The 14025-nt window shown below is 58.1% G+C and overlaps 8 non-coding genes and 1 pseudogene across 8 annotated transcripts; all 9 read right to left on the bottom strand.

The window, feature by feature from the left end:
- Positions 1–710: 710 nt before the first annotated feature.
- Positions 711–829, bottom strand: LOC146676048 (5S ribosomal RNA). Its single transcript, XR_014911076.1, has one exon. It is a non-coding gene; the product is annotated as a 5S ribosomal RNA (ribosomal RNA).
- Positions 830–1614: 785 nt separating this feature from the next.
- Positions 1615–1733, bottom strand: LOC146676047 (5S ribosomal RNA). The gene has a single exon (XR_014911074.1). It is a non-coding gene; the product is annotated as a 5S ribosomal RNA (ribosomal RNA).
- A 1253-nt stretch (positions 1734–2986) lies between these two features.
- LOC146676046 (5S ribosomal RNA) lies at positions 2987–3105 on the bottom strand (annotated as a pseudogene).
- Positions 3106–4245: 1140 nt separating this feature from the next.
- On the bottom strand, positions 4246–4364 carry LOC146676045 (5S ribosomal RNA). Its single transcript, XR_014910718.1, has one exon. It is a non-coding gene; the product is annotated as a 5S ribosomal RNA (ribosomal RNA).
- A 1851-nt stretch (positions 4365–6215) lies between these two features.
- Positions 6216–6334, bottom strand: LOC146676044 (5S ribosomal RNA). The gene has a single exon (XR_014911073.1). It is a non-coding gene; the product is annotated as a 5S ribosomal RNA (ribosomal RNA).
- A 980-nt stretch (positions 6335–7314) lies between these two features.
- LOC146676043 (5S ribosomal RNA) lies at positions 7315–7433 on the bottom strand. Its single transcript, XR_014910717.1, has one exon. It is a non-coding gene; the product is annotated as a 5S ribosomal RNA (ribosomal RNA).
- A 1851-nt stretch (positions 7434–9284) lies between these two features.
- On the bottom strand, positions 9285–9403 carry LOC146676042 (5S ribosomal RNA). Its single transcript, XR_014911072.1, has one exon. It is a non-coding gene; the product is annotated as a 5S ribosomal RNA (ribosomal RNA).
- A 980-nt stretch (positions 9404–10383) lies between these two features.
- On the bottom strand, positions 10384–10502 carry LOC146676041 (5S ribosomal RNA). Its single transcript, XR_014911071.1, has one exon. It is a non-coding gene; the product is annotated as a 5S ribosomal RNA (ribosomal RNA).
- A 2689-nt stretch (positions 10503–13191) lies between these two features.
- Positions 13192–13310, bottom strand: LOC146676040 (5S ribosomal RNA). The gene has a single exon (XR_014911070.1). It is a non-coding gene; the product is annotated as a 5S ribosomal RNA (ribosomal RNA).
- Between the last annotated feature and the right edge of the window lie 715 nt (positions 13311–14025).

The following is a 14025-nucleotide window of genomic DNA, read 5'->3' as shown; positions in this document are numbered from 1 at the left end:
GGTGTGGTGTAAGTGGCCTCAGCCAGCAGCAAAAGGGCCCTGGTGTGGTGTAAGTCGCCTCAGCCAGCAGCCACAGGCCCTGGTGTGGTGTAGGTGGCCTCAGCCAGCAGCCACAGGCCCTGGTGTGGTGTAAGTGGCCTCAGCCAGCAGCCACAGGCCCTGGTGTGGTGTAAGTGGCCTCAGCCAGCAGCCACAGGCCCTGGTGTGGTGTAAGTGGCCTCAGCCAGTGCCACAGGCCCTGGTGTGGTGTAAGTGGCCTGAGCAAGAGCCACAGGCCCTGGTGTGGTGTAATTGGCCTCAATAGCAACTAATGCCCTGGTGTGGTGTAGGTGGCCTCAGCCAGCAGCCACAGGCCCTGGTGTGGTGTAAGTCACCTCAGCCAGCAGCCACAGGCCCTGGTGTGGTGTAGGTGGCCTCAGCCAGCAGCCACAGGCCCTGGTGTGGTGTAAGTGGCCTCAGCCAGCAGCCACAGGCCCTGGTGTGGTGTAAGTGGCCTCAGCCAGAGCCACAGGCCCTGATGTGGTGTAAGTGGCCCCAGCCGGTCACTCAGGCCCTTGTGTGGTGTAGGTTGCATCAGCTAGCAGCACAAGACATTGGAAAAGAGCCAAAAGCAGTGTCGTTAATGTGCCCTCATTAATGGGCAGCTGCTTTTGGTCTTTTAATACACCCCTTCTCTGGATCAAAAGCGGTTCAATGACATGAAAAGGAAAGGCTTACAGCACCAGGTATTCCCAGGCAGTCTCCCATCCAAGTACTAACCAAGCCCAGCCCTGCTTAGCTTCCGAGATCAGACGAGGTCGGGCGTGCTCAGGGTGGTATGGCCGTAAGCTGCTGGCTCCAGCACAATGTCTCAATTTATGGATTCAAGTGATTAGGTGGCAAGTACCTGAAGTTACGAAGACAATCCTATAACCATACCTGCATGTTTGCATAATACCCTAACCCAAAGGCTCAGTTTGGCATTTATCCAACAGCACAGGCCCTGGATTGTTGAAGATGGCCTCAGGAACCAGCACAGGGCCTGGTGTGTTGTACATGGCCACAGCAAGCAGCACAGGGCCTGGTTTGGTGAAGATGGCCTCGGCCAGAAGCGCAGGGCCTGGTGTGAAGTGAGTGGCCTGAGCAAGAGCAACAGGCCTTGGTGTGGTGTAAGTGGCCTCAGCCAGCAGCCACAGGCCCTGGTGTGGTGTAAGTCGCCTCAGCCAGAAGCCACAGGCACTGGTGTGGTGTAAGTGGCCTCAGCCAGCAGCAAAAGGGCCCTGGTGTGGTGTAAGTGGCCTCAGCCAGCAGCCACAGGCCCTGGTGTGGTGTAGGTGGCCTCAGCCAGCAGCCACAGGCCCTGGTGTGGTGTAAGTGGCCTCAGCCAGCAGCCACAGGCCCTGGTGTGGTGTAAGTGGCCTCAGCCAGAGCCACAGGCCCTGATGTGGTGTAAGTGGCCCCAGCCGGTCACTCAGGCCCTTGTGTGGTGTAGGTTGCATCAGCTAGCAGCACAAGACATTGGAAAAGAGCCAAAAGCAGTGTCGTTAATGTGCCCTCATTAATGGGCAGCTGCTTTTGGTCTTTTAATACACCCCTTCTCTGGATCAAAAGCGGTTCAATGACATGAAAATGAAAGGCTTACAGCACCAGGTATTCCCAGGCAGTCTCCCATCCAAGTACTAACCAAGCCCAGCCCTGCTTAGCTTCCGAGATCAGACGAGGTCGGGCGTGCTCAGGGTGGTATGGCCGTAAGCTGCTGGCTCCAGCACAATGTCTCAATTTATGGATTCAAGTGATTAGGTGGCAAGTACCTGAAGTTACGAAGACAATCCTATAACCATACCTGCATGTTTGCATAATACCCTAACCCAAAGGCTCAGTTTGGCATTTATCCAACAGCACAGGCCCTGGATTGTTGAAGATGGCCTCAGGAACCAGCACAGGGCCTGGTGTGTTGTACATGGCCACAGCAAGCAGCACAGGGCCTGGTTTGGTGAAGATGGCCTCGGCCAGAAGCGCAGGGCCTGGTGTGATGTGAGTGGCCTGAGTAAGAGCAACAGGCCTTGGTGTGGTGTAAGTGGCCTCAGCCAGCAGCCACAGGCCCTGGTGTGGTGTAAGTCGCCTCAGCCAGAAGCCACAGGCACTGGTGTGGTGTAAGTGGCCTCAGCCAGCAGCAAAAGGGCCCTGGTGTGGTGTAAGTGGCCTCAGCCAGCAGCCACAGGCCCTGGTGTGGTGTAGGTGGCCTCAGCCAGCAGCCACAGGCCCTGGTGTGGTGTAAGTGGCCTCAGCCAGCAGCCACAGGCCCTGGTGTGGTGTAAGTGGCCTCAGCCAGCAGCCACAGGCCCTGGTGTGGTGTAAGTGGCCTCAGCCAGTGCCACAGGCCCTGGTGTGGTGTAAGTGGCCTGAGCAAGAGCCACAGGCCCTGGTGTGGTGTAAGTGGCCTCAGCCAGTGCCACAGGCCCTGGTGTGGTGTAATTGGCCTCAGCCAGCAGCCACAGGCCCTGGTGTGGTGTAGGTGGCCTCAGCCAGCAGCCACAGGCCCTGGTGTGGTGTAAGTGGCCTCAGCCAGCAGCCACAGGCCCTGGTGTGGTGTAAGTGGCCTCAGCCAGAGCCACAGGCCCTGATGTGGTGTAAGTGGCCCCAGCCGGTCACTCAGGCCCTTGTGTGGTGTAATTGGCCTCAATAGCAACTAATGCCCTGGTGTGGTGTAGGTGGCCTCAGCCAGCAGCCACAGGCCCTGGTGTGGTGTAAGTGGCCTCAGCCAGCAACCACAGGCCCTGGTGTGGTGTAAGTGGCCTCAGCCAGAGCCACAGGCCCTGATGTGGTGTAAGTGGCCCCAGCCGGTCACTCAGGCCCTTGTGTGGTGTAGGTTGCATCAGCTAGCAGCACAAGACATTGGAAAAGAGCCAAAAGCAGTGTCGTTAATGTGCCCTCATTAATGGGCAGCTGCTTTTGGTCTTTTAATACACCCCTTCTCTGGATCAAAAGCGGTTCAATGACATGAAAAGGCTTACAGCAGCAGGTATTCCCAGGCAGTCTCCCATCCAAGTACTAACCAAGCCCGGCCCTGCTTAGCTTCCGAGATCAGACGAGGTCGGGCGTGCTCAGGGTGGTATGGCCGTAAGCTGCTGGCTCCAGCACAATGTCTCAATTTATGGATTCAAGTGATTAGGTGGCAAGTACCTGAAGTTACGAAGACAATCCTATAACCATACCTGCATGTTTGCATAATACCCTAACCCAAAGGCTCAGTTTGGCATTTATCCAACAGCACAGGCCCTGGATTGTTGAAGATGGCCTCAGGGACCAGCACAGGGCCTGGTGTGTTGTACATGGCCACAGCAAGCAGCACAGGGCCTGGTTTGGTGAAGATGGCCTCGGCCAGAAGCGCAGGGCCTGGTGTGATGTGAGTGGCCTGAGCAAGAGCAACAGGCCTTGGTGTGGTGTAAGTGGCCTCAGCCAGCAGCCACAGGCCCTGGTGTGGTGTAAGTCGCCTCAGCCAGAAGCCACAGGCACTGGTGTGGTGTAAGTGGCCTCAGCCAGCAGCAAAAGGGCCCTGGTGTGGTGTAGGTGGCCTCAGCCAGCAGCCACAGGCCCTGGTGTGGTGTAAGTGGCCTCAGCCAGCAGCCACAGGCCCTGGTGTGGTGTAAGTGGCCTCAGCCAGTGCCACAGGCCCTGGTGTGGTGTAAGTGGCCTGAGCAAGAGCCACAGGCCCTGGTGTGGTGTAAGTGGCCTGAGCAAGAGCCACAGACCCTGGTGTGGTGTAATTGGCCTCAATAGCAACTAATGCCCTGGTGTGGTGTAGGTGGCCTCAGCCAGCAGCCACAGGCCCTGGTGTGGTGTAAGTGGCCTCAGCCAGCAGCCACAGGCCCTGGTGTGGTGTAAGTGGCCTCAGCCAGAGCCACAGGCCCTGGTGTGGTGTAAGTGGCCTCAGCCAGCAGCCACAGGCCCTGGTGTGGTGTAAGTCGCCTCAGCTAGAAGACACAGGCACTGGTGTGGTGTAAGTGGCCTCAGCCAGCAGCAAAAGGGCCCTGGTGTGGTGTAAGTGGCCTCAGCCAGAGCCACAGGCCCTGATGTGGTGTAAGTGGCCCCAGCCGGTCACTCAGGCCCTTGTGTGGTGTAGGTTGCATCAGCTAGCAGCACAAGACATTGGAAAAGAGCCAAAAGCAATGTCGTTAATGTGCCCTCATTAATTGGCAGATGCTTTTGGTCTTTTAATACACCCCTTCTCTGGATCAAAAGCGGTTCAATGACATGAAAATGAAAGGCTTACAGCACCAGGTATTCCCAGGCAGTCTCCCATCCAAGTACTAGCCAAGCCCAGCCCTGCTTAGCTTCCGAGATCAGACGAGGTCGGGCGTGCTCAGGGTGGTATGGCCGTAAGCTGCTGGCCCCAGCACAATGTCTCAATTTATGGATTCAAGTGATTAGGTGGCAAGTACCTGAAGTTACGAAGACAATCCTATAACCATACCTGCATGTTTGCATAATACCCTAACCCAAAGGCTCAGTTTGGCATTTATCCAACAGCACAGGCCCTGGATTGTTGAAGATGGCCTCAAGAACCACCACAGGACCTGGTGTGTTTTACATGGCCACAGCAAGCAGCACAGGGCCTGGTTTGGTGAAGATGGCCTCAGCAAGCAGCCACAGGCCCTGGTTTGGTGTAAGTGGCCTCAGCCAGCAGCCACAGGCCCTGGTGTGGTGTAAGTGGCCTCAGCCAGCAGCCACAGGCCCTGGTGTGGTCTAAGTGGCCTCAGCCAGTGCCACAGGCCCTGGTGTGGTGTAAGTGGCCTGAGCAAGAGCCACAGGCCCTGGTGTGGTGTAAGTGGCCTCAGCCAGCAGCCACAGGCCCTGGTGTGGTGTAAGTGGCCTGAGCAAGTGCCACAGGCCCTGGTGTGGTGTAAGTGGCCTAAGCCAGAGCCACAGGCCCTGGTGTGGTGTAAGTGGCCTCAATAGCAAATAAGGCCCTGGTGTGGTGTAAGTGGCCTGAGCAAGAACCACAGGGCCTGGTTTGGTGAAGATGGCCTCGGCCAGAAGCGCAGGGCCTGGTGTAATGTGAGTGGCCTGAGCAAGAGCCACAGGCCCTGGTGTGGTGTAAGTGGCCTCAGCCAGCAGCCACAGGCCCTGGTGTGGTGTAAGTTGCCTCAGCCAGAATCCACAGCCACTGGTGTGGTGTAAGTGGCCTCAGCCAGCAGCAAAAGGGCCCTGGTGTGGTGTAAGTGGCCTCAGCCAGCAGCCACAGGCCCTGGTGTGGTGTAGGTGGCCTCAGCCAGCAGCCACAGGCCCTGGTGTGGTGTAAGTGGCCTCAATAGCAACTAAGGCCCTGGTGTGGTGTAAGTGGCCTCAGCCAGCAGCCAAAGGCCCTGGTGTGGTGTAAGTGGCCTCAGCCAGCAGCCACAGGCCCTGGTGTGGTGTAAGTGGCCTCAGCCAGTGCCACAGGCCCTGGTGTGGTGTAAGTGGCCTGAGCAAGAGCCACAGACCCTGGTGTGGTGTAATTGGCCTCAGCCAGCAGCCACAGGCCCTGGTGTGGTGTAAGTGGCCTCAGCCAGCAGCAAAAGGGCCCTGGTGTGGTGTAAGTCGCCTCAGCCAGCAGCCACAGGCCCTGGTGTGGTGTAGGTGGCCTCAGCCAGCAGCCACAGGCCCTGGTGTGGTGTAAGTGGCCTCAGCCAGCAGCCACAGGCCCTGGTGTGGTGTAAGTGGCCTCAGCCAGCAGCCACAGGCCCTGGTGTGGTGTAAGTGGCCTCAGCCAGTGCCACAGGCCCTGGTGTGGTGTAAGTGGCCTGAGCAAGAGCCACAGGCCCTGGTGTGGTGTAATTGGCCTCAATAGCAACTAATGCCCTGGTGTGGTGTAGGTGGCCTCAGCCAGCAGCCACAGGCCCTGGTGTGGTGTAAGTCACCTCAGCCAGCAGCCACAGGCCCTGGTGTGGTGTAGGTGGCCTCAGCCAGCAGCCACAGGCCCTGGTGTGGTGTAAGTGGCCTCAGCCAGCAGCCACAGGCCCTGGTGTGGTGTAAGTGGCCTCAGCCAGAGCCACAGGCCCTGATGTGGTGTAAGTGGCCCCAGCCGGTCACTCAGGCCCTTGTGTGGTGTAGGTTGCATCAGCTAGCAGCACAAGACATTGGAAAAGAGCCAAAAGCAGTGTCGTTAATGTGCCCTCATTAATGGGCAGCTGCTTTTGGTCTTTTAATACACCCCTTCTCTGGATCAAAAGCGGTTCAATGACATGAAAATGAAAGGCTTACAGCACCAGGTATTCCCAGGCAGTCTCCCATCCAAGTACTAACCAAGCCCAGCCCTGCTTAGCTTCCGAGATCAGACGAGGTCGGGCGTGCTCAGGGTGGTATGGCCGTAAGCTTCTGGCTCCAGCACAATGTCTCAATTTATGGATTCAAGTGATTAGGTGGCAAGTACCTGAAGTTACGAAGACAATCCTATAACCATACCTGCATGTTTGCATAATACCCTAACCCAAAGGCTCAGTTTGGCATTTATCCAACAGCACAGGCCCTGGATTGTTGAAGATGGCCTCAGGAACCAGCACAGGGCCTGGTGTGTTGTACATGGCCACAGCAAGCAGCACAGGGCCTGGTTTGGTGAAGATGGCCTCGGCCAGAAGCGCAGGGCCTGGTGTGATGTGAGTGGCCTGAGCAAGAGCAACAGGCCTTGGTGTGGTGTAAGTGGCCTCAGCCAGCAGCCACAGGCCCTGGTGTGGTGTAAGTCGCCTCAGCCAGCAGCCACAGGCACTGGTGTGGTGTAAGTGGCCTCAGCCAGCAGCAAAAGGGCCCTGGTGTGGTGTAAGTGGCCTCAGCCAGCAGCCACAGGCCCTGGTGTGGTGTAGGTGGCCTCAGCCAGCAGCCACAGGCCCTGGTGTGGTGTAAGTGGCCTCAGCCAGTGCCACAGGCCCTGGTGTGGTGTAAGTGGCCTGAGCAAGAGCCACAGGCCCTGGTGTGGTGTAAGTGGCCTGAGCAAGAGCCACAGACCCTGGTGTGGTGTAATTGGCCTCAATAGCAACTAATTCCCTGGTGTGGTGTAGGTGGCCTCAGCCAGCAGCCACAGGCCCTGGTGTGGTGTAAGTGGCCTCAGCCAGCAGCCACAGGCCCTGGTGTGGTGTAAGTGGCCTCAGCCAGAGCCACAGGCCCTGATGTGGTGTAAGTGGCCCCAGCCGGTCACTCAGGCCCTTGTGTGGTGTAGGTTGCATCAGCTAGCAGCACAAGACATTGGAAAAGAGCCAAAAGCAATGTCGTTAATGTGCCCTCATTAATTGGCAGATGCTTTTGGTCTTTTAATACACCCCTTCTCTGGATCAAAAGCGGTTCAATGACATGAAAATGAAAGGCTTACAGCACCAGGTATTCCCAGGCAGTCTCCCATCCAAGTACTAGCCAAGCCCAGCCCTGCTTAGCTTCCGAGATCAGACGAGGTCGGGCGTGCTCAGGGTGGTATGGCCGTAAGCTGCTGGCCCCAGCACAATGTCTCAATTTATGGATTCAAGTGATTAGGTGGCAAGTACCTGAAGTTACGAAGACAATCCTATAACCATACCTGCATGTTTGCATAATACCCTAACCCAAAGGCTCAGTTTGGCATTTATCCAACAGCACAGGCCCTGGATTGTTGAAGATGGCCTCAAGAACCACCACAGGACCTGGTGTGTTTTACATGGCCACAGCAAGCAGCACAGGGCCTGGTTTGGTGAAGATGGCCTCAGCAAGCAGCCACAGGCCCTGGTTTGGTGTAAGTGGCCTCAGCCAGCAGCCACAGGCCCTGGTGTGGTGTAAGTGGCCTCAGCCAGCAGCCACAGGCCCTGGTGTGGTCTAAGTGGCCTCAGCCAGTGCCACAGGCCCTGGTGTGGTGTAAGTGGCCTGAGCAAGAGCCACAGGCCCTGGTGTGGTGTAAGTGGCCTCAGCCAGCAGCCACAGGCCCTGGTGTGGTGTAAGTGGCCTGAGCAAGTGCCACAGGCCCTGGTGTGGTGTAAGTGGCCTAAGCCAGAGCCACAGGCCCTGGTGTGGTGTAAGTGGCCTCAATAGCAAATAAGGCCCTGGTGTGGTGTAAGTGGCCTGAGCAAGAACCACAGGGCCTGGTTTGGTGAAGATGGCCTCGGCCAGAAGCGCAGGGCCTGGTGTAATGTGAGTGGCCTGAGCAAGAGCCACAGGCCCTGGTGTGGTGTAAGTGGCCTCAGCCAGCAGCCACAGGCCCTGGTGTGGTGTAAGTTGCCTCAGCCAGAATCCACAGCCACTGGTGTGGTGTAAGTGGCCTCAGCCAGCAGCAAAAGGGCCCTGGTGTGGTGTAAGTGGCCTCAGCCAGCAGCCACAGGCCCTGGTGTGGTGTAGGTGGCCTCAGCCAGCAGCCACAGGCCCTGGTGTGGTGTAAGTGGCCTCAATAGCAACTAAGGCCCTGGTGTGGTGTAAGTGGCCTCAGCCAGCAGCCAAAGGCCCTGGTGTGGTGTAAGTGGCCTCAGCCAGCAGCCACAGGCCCTGGTGTGGTGTAAGTGGCCTCAGCCAGTGCCACAGGCCCTGGTGTGGTGTAAGTGGCCTGAGCAAGAGCCACAGACCCTGGTGTGGTGTAATTGGCCTCAGCCAGCAGCCACAGGCCCTGGTGTGGTGTAAGTGGCCTCAGCCAGCAGCAAAAGGGCCCTGGTGTGGTGTAAGTCGCCTCAGCCAGCAGCCACAGGCCCTGGTGTGGTGTAGGTGGCCTCAGCCAGCAGCCACAGGCCCTGGTGTGGTGTAAGTGGCCTCAGCCAGCAGCCACAGGCCCTGGTGTGGTGTAAGTGGCCTCAGCCAGCAGCCACAGGCCCTGGTGTGGTGTAAGTGGCCTCAGCCAGTGCCACAGGCCCTGGTGTGGTGTAAGTGGCCTGAGCAAGAGCCACAGGCCCTGGTGTGGTGTAATTGGCCTCAATAGCAACTAATGCCCTGGTGTGGTGTAGGTGGCCTCAGCCAGCAGCCACAGGCCCTGGTGTGGTGTAAGTCACCTCAGCCAGCAGCCACAGGCCCTGGTGTGGTGTAGGTGGCCTCAGCCAGCAGCCACAGGCCCTGGTGTGGTGTAAGTGGCCTCAGCCAGCAGCCACAGGCCCTGGTGTGGTGTAAGTGGCCTCAGCCAGAGCCACAGGCCCTGATGTGGTGTAAGTGGCCCCAGCCGGTCACTCAGGCCCTTGTGTGGTGTAGGTTGCATCAGCTAGCAGCACAAGACATTGGAAAAGAGCCAAAAGCAGTGTCGTTAATGTGCCCTCATTAATGGGCAGCTGCTTTTGGTCTTTTAATACACCCCTTCTCTGGATCAAAAGCGGTTCAATGACATGAAAATGAAAGGCTTACAGCACCAGGTATTCCCAGGCAGTCTCCCATCCAAGTACTAACCAAGCCCAGCCCTGCTTAGCTTCCGAGATCAGACGAGGTCGGGCGTGCTCAGGGTGGTATGGCCGTAAGCTTCTGGCTCCAGCACAATGTCTCAATTTATGGATTCAAGTGATTAGGTGGCAAGTACCTGAAGTTACGAAGACAATCCTATAACCATACCTGCATGTTTGCATAATACCCTAACCCAAAGGCTCAGTTTGGCATTTATCCAACAGCACAGGCCCTGGATTGTTGAAGATGGCCTCAGGAACCAGCACAGGGCCTGGTGTGTTGTACATGGCCACAGCAAGCAGCACAGGGCCTGGTTTGGTGAAGATGGCCTCGGCCAGAAGCGCAGGGCCTGGTGTGATGTGAGTGGCCTGAGCAAGAGCAACAGGCCTTGGTGTGGTGTAAGTGGCCTCAGCCAGCAGCCACAGGCCCTGGTGTGGTGTAAGTCGCCTCAGCCAGCAGCCACAGGCACTGGTGTGGTGTAAGTGGCCTCAGCCAGCAGCAAAAGGGCCCTGGTGTGGTGTAAGTGGCCTCAGCCAGCAGCCACAGGCCCTGGTGTGGTGTAGGTGGCCTCAGCCAGCAGCCACAGGCCCTGGTGTGGTGTAAGTGGCCTCAGCCAGTGCCACAGGCCCTGGTGTGGTGTAAGTGGCCTGAGCAAGAGCCACAGGCCCTGGTGTGGTGTAAGTGGCCTGAGCAAGAGCCACAGACCCTGGTGTGGTGTAATTGGCCTCAATAGCAACTAATTCCCTGGTGTGGTGTAGGTGGCCTCAGCCAGCAGCCACAGGCCCTGGTGTGGTGTAAGTGGCCTCAGCCAGCAGCCACAGGCCCTGGTGTGGTGTAAGTGGCCTCAGCCAGAGCCACAGGCCCTGATGTGGTGTAAGTGGCCCCAGCCGGTCACTCAGGCCCTTGTGTGGTGTAGGTTGCATCAGCTAGCAGCACAAGACATTGGAAAAGAGCCAAAAGCAGTGTCGTTAATGTGCCCTCATTAATGGGCAGCTGCTTTTGGTCTTTTAATACACCCCTTCTCTGGATCAAAAGCGGTTCAATGACATGAAAATGAAAGGCTTACAGCACCAGGTATTCCCAGGCAGTCTCCCATCCAAGTACTAACCAAGCCCAGCCCTGCTTAGCTTCCGAGATCAGACGAGGTCGGGCGTGCTCAGGGTGGTATGGCCGTAAGCTGCTGGCGACAGCACAATGTCTCAATTTATGGATTCAAGTGATTAGGTGGCAAGTACCTGAAGTTACGAAGACAATCCTATAACCATACCTGCATGTTTGCATAATACCCTAACCCAAAGGCTCAGTTTGGCATTTATCCAACAGCACAGGCCCTGGATTGTTGAAGATGGCCTCAGGAACCAGCACAGGGCCTGGTGTGTTGTACATGGCCACAGCAAGCAGCACAGGGCCTGGTTTGGTGAAGATGGCCTCGGCCAGAAGCGCAGGGCCTGGTGTGATGTGAGTGGCCTGAGCAAGAGCAACAGGCCTTGGTGTGGTGTAAGTGGCCTCAGCCAGCAGCCACAGGCCCTGGTGTGGTGTAAGTCGCCTCAGCCAGAAGCCACAGGCACTGGTGTGGTGTAAGTGGCCTCAGCCAGCAGCAAAAGGGCCCTGGTGTGGTGTAAGTGGCCTCAGCCAGCAGCCACAGGCCCTGGTGTGGTGTAGGTGGCCTCAGCCAGCAGCCACAGGCCCTGGTGTGGTGTAAGTGGCCTCAGCCAGCAGCCACAGGCCCTGGTGTGGTGTAAGTGGCCTCAGCCAGCAGCCACAGGCCCTGGTGTGGTGTAAGTGGCCTCAGCCAGTGCCACAGGCCCTGGTGTGGTGTAAGTGGCCTGAGCAAGAGCCACAGGCCCTGGTGTGGTGTAAGTGGCCTCAGCCAGTGCCACAGGCCCTGGTGTGGTGTAAGTGGCCTGAGCAAGAGCCACAGACCCTGGTGTGGTGTAATTGGCCTCAGCCAGCAGCCACAGGCCCTGGTGTGGTGTAAGTCGCCTCAGCTAGAAGACACAGGCACTGGTGTGGTGTAAGTGGCCTCAGCCAGCAGCAAAAGGGCCCTGGTGTGGTGTAAGTCGCCTCAGCCAGCAGCCACAGGCCCTGGTGTGGTGTAGGTGGCCTCAGCCAGCAGCCACACGCCCTGGTGTGGTGTAAGTGGCCTCAGCCAGCAGCCACAGGCCCTGGTGTGGTGTAAGTGGCCTCAGCCAGCAGCCACAGGCCCTGGTGTGGTGTAAGTCGCCTCAGCCAGAAGCCACAGGCACTGGTGAGGTGTAAGTGGCCTCAGCCAGCAGCAAAAGGGCCCTGGTGTGGTGTAAGTCGCCTCAGCCAGCAGCCACAGGCCCTGGTGTGGTGTAGGTGGCCTCAGCCAGCAGCCACAGGCCCTGGTGTGGTGTAAGTGGCCTCAGCCAGTGCCACAGGCCCTGGTGTGGTGTAAGTGGCCTGAGCAAGAGCCACAGGCCCTGGTGTGGTGTAAGTGGCCTCAGCCAGTGCCACAGGCCCTGGTGTGGTGTAATTGGCCTCAGCCAGCAGCCACAGGCCCTGGTGTGGTGTAGGTGGCCTCAGCCAGCAGCCACAGGCCCTGGTGTGGTGTAAGTGGCCTCAGCCAGCAGCCACAGGCCCTGGTGTGGTGTAGGTGGCCTCAGCCAGCAGCCACAGGCCCTGGTGTGGTGTAAGTGGCCTCAGCCAGCAGCCACAGGCCCTGGTGTGGTGTAAGTGGCCTCAGCCAGTGCCACAGGCCCTGGTGTGGTGTAAGTGGCCTGAGCAAGAGCCACAGACCCTGGTGTGGTGTAATTGGCCACAGCCAGCAGCCACAGGCCCTGGTGTGGTGTAAGTCGCCTCAGCCAGAAGCCACAGGCACTGGTGTGGTGTAAGTGGCCTCAGCCAGCAGCAAAAGGGCCCTGGTGTGGTTTAAGTCGCCTCAGCCAGCAGCCACAGGCCCTGGTGTGGTGTAAGTGGCCACAGCAAGCAGCACAGGGCCTGGTTTGGTGAAGATGGCCTCGGCCAGAAGCGCAGGGCCTGGTGTGATGTGAGTGGCCTGAGCAAGAGCCACAGGCCTTGGTGTGGTGTAAGTGGCCTCAGCCAGCAGCCACAGGCCCTGGTGTGGTGTAAGTCGCCTCAGCCAGAAGCCACAGGCACTGGTGTGGTGTAAGTGGCCTCAGCCAGCAGCAAAAGGGCCCTGGTGTGGTGTAAGTGGCCTCAGCCAGCAGCCACAGGCCCTGGTGTGGTGTAGGTGGCCTCAGCCAGCAGCCACAGGCCCTGGTGTGGTGTAAGTGGCCTCAGCCAGCAGCCACAGGCCCTGGTGTGGTGTAAGTGGCCTCAGCCAGTGCCACAGGCCCTGGTGTGGTGTAAGTGGCCTGAGCAAGTGCCACAGGCCCTGGTGTGGTGTAAGTGGCCTGAGCAAGAGCCACAGACCCTGGTGTGGTGTAAGTGGCCTCAGCCAGTGCCACAGGCCCTGGTGTGGTGTAAGTGGCCTGAGCAAGTGCCACAGGCCCTGGTGTGGTGTAAGTGGCCTGAGCAAGTGCCACAGGCCCTGGTGTGGTGTAATTGGCCTCAATAGCAACTAATGCCCTGGTGTGGTGTAGGTGGCCTCAGCCAGCAGCCACAGGCCCTGGTGTGGTGTAAGTGGCCTCAGCCAGCAGCCACAGGCCCTGGTGTGGTGTAAGTGGCCTCAGCCAGAGCCACAGGCCCTGATGTGGTGTAAGTGGCCCCAGCCGGTCACTCAGGCCCTTGTGTGGTGTAGGTTGCATCAGCTAGCAGCACAAGACATTGGAAAAGAGCCAAAAGCAGTGTCGTTAATGTGCCCTCATTAATGGGCAGCTGCTTTTGGTCTTTTAATACACCCCTTCTCTGGATCAAAAGCGGTTCAATGACATGAAAAGGAAAGGCTTACAGCACCAGGTATTCCCAGGCAGTCTCCCATCCAAGTACTAACCAAGCCCAGCCCTGCTTAGCTTCCGAGATCAGACGAGGTCGGGCGTGCTCAGGGTGGTATGGCCGTAAGCTGCTGGCTCCAGCACAATGTCTCAATTTATGGATTCAAGTGATTAGGTGGCAAGTACCTGAAGTTACGAAGACAATCCTATAACCATACCTGCATGTTTGCATAATACCCTAACCCAAAGGCTCAGTTTGGCATTTATCCAACAGCACAGGCCCTGGATTGTTGAAGATGGCCTCAGGAACCAGCACAGGGCCTGGTGTGTTGTACATGGCCACAGCAAGCAGCACAGGGCCTGGTTTGGTGAAGATGGCCTCGGCCAGAAGCGCAGGGCCTGGTGTGAAGTGAGTGGCCTGAGCAAGAGCAACAGGCCTTGGTGTGGTGTAAGTGGCCTCAGCCAGCAGCCACAGGCCCTGGTGTGGTGTAAGTCGCCTCAGCCAGAAGCCACAGGCACTGGTGTGGTGTAAGTGGCCTCAGCCAGCAGCAAAAGGGCCCTGGTGTGGTGTAAGTGGCCTCAGCCAGCAGCCACAGGCCCTGGTGTGGTGTAGGTGGCCTCAGCCAGCAGCCACAGGCCCTGGTGTGGTGTAAGTGGCCTCAGCCAGCAGCCACAGGCCCTGGTGTGGTGTAAGTGGCCTCAGCCAGAGCCACAGGCCCTGATGTGGTGTAAGTGGCCCCAGCCGGTCACTCAGGCCCTTGTGTGGTGTAGGTTGCATCAGCTAGCAGCACAAGACATTGGAAAAGAGCCAAAAGCAGTGTCGTTAATGTGCCCTCATTAATGG

This window comes from Rhamphochromis longiceps, linkage group LG3, assembly GCF_057381845.1.
Source record: "Rhamphochromis longiceps isolate RC_006_pf linkage group LG3, R_longiceps_female_GT1.1, whole genome shotgun sequence".
In the NCBI taxonomy this organism is placed as follows: domain Eukaryota; kingdom Metazoa; phylum Chordata; class Actinopteri; order Cichliformes; family Cichlidae; genus Rhamphochromis; species Rhamphochromis longiceps.
The sequence above is the reverse complement of the archived record's forward strand: the minus strand, read 5'-3'. Positions and strand labels throughout refer to the sequence as shown.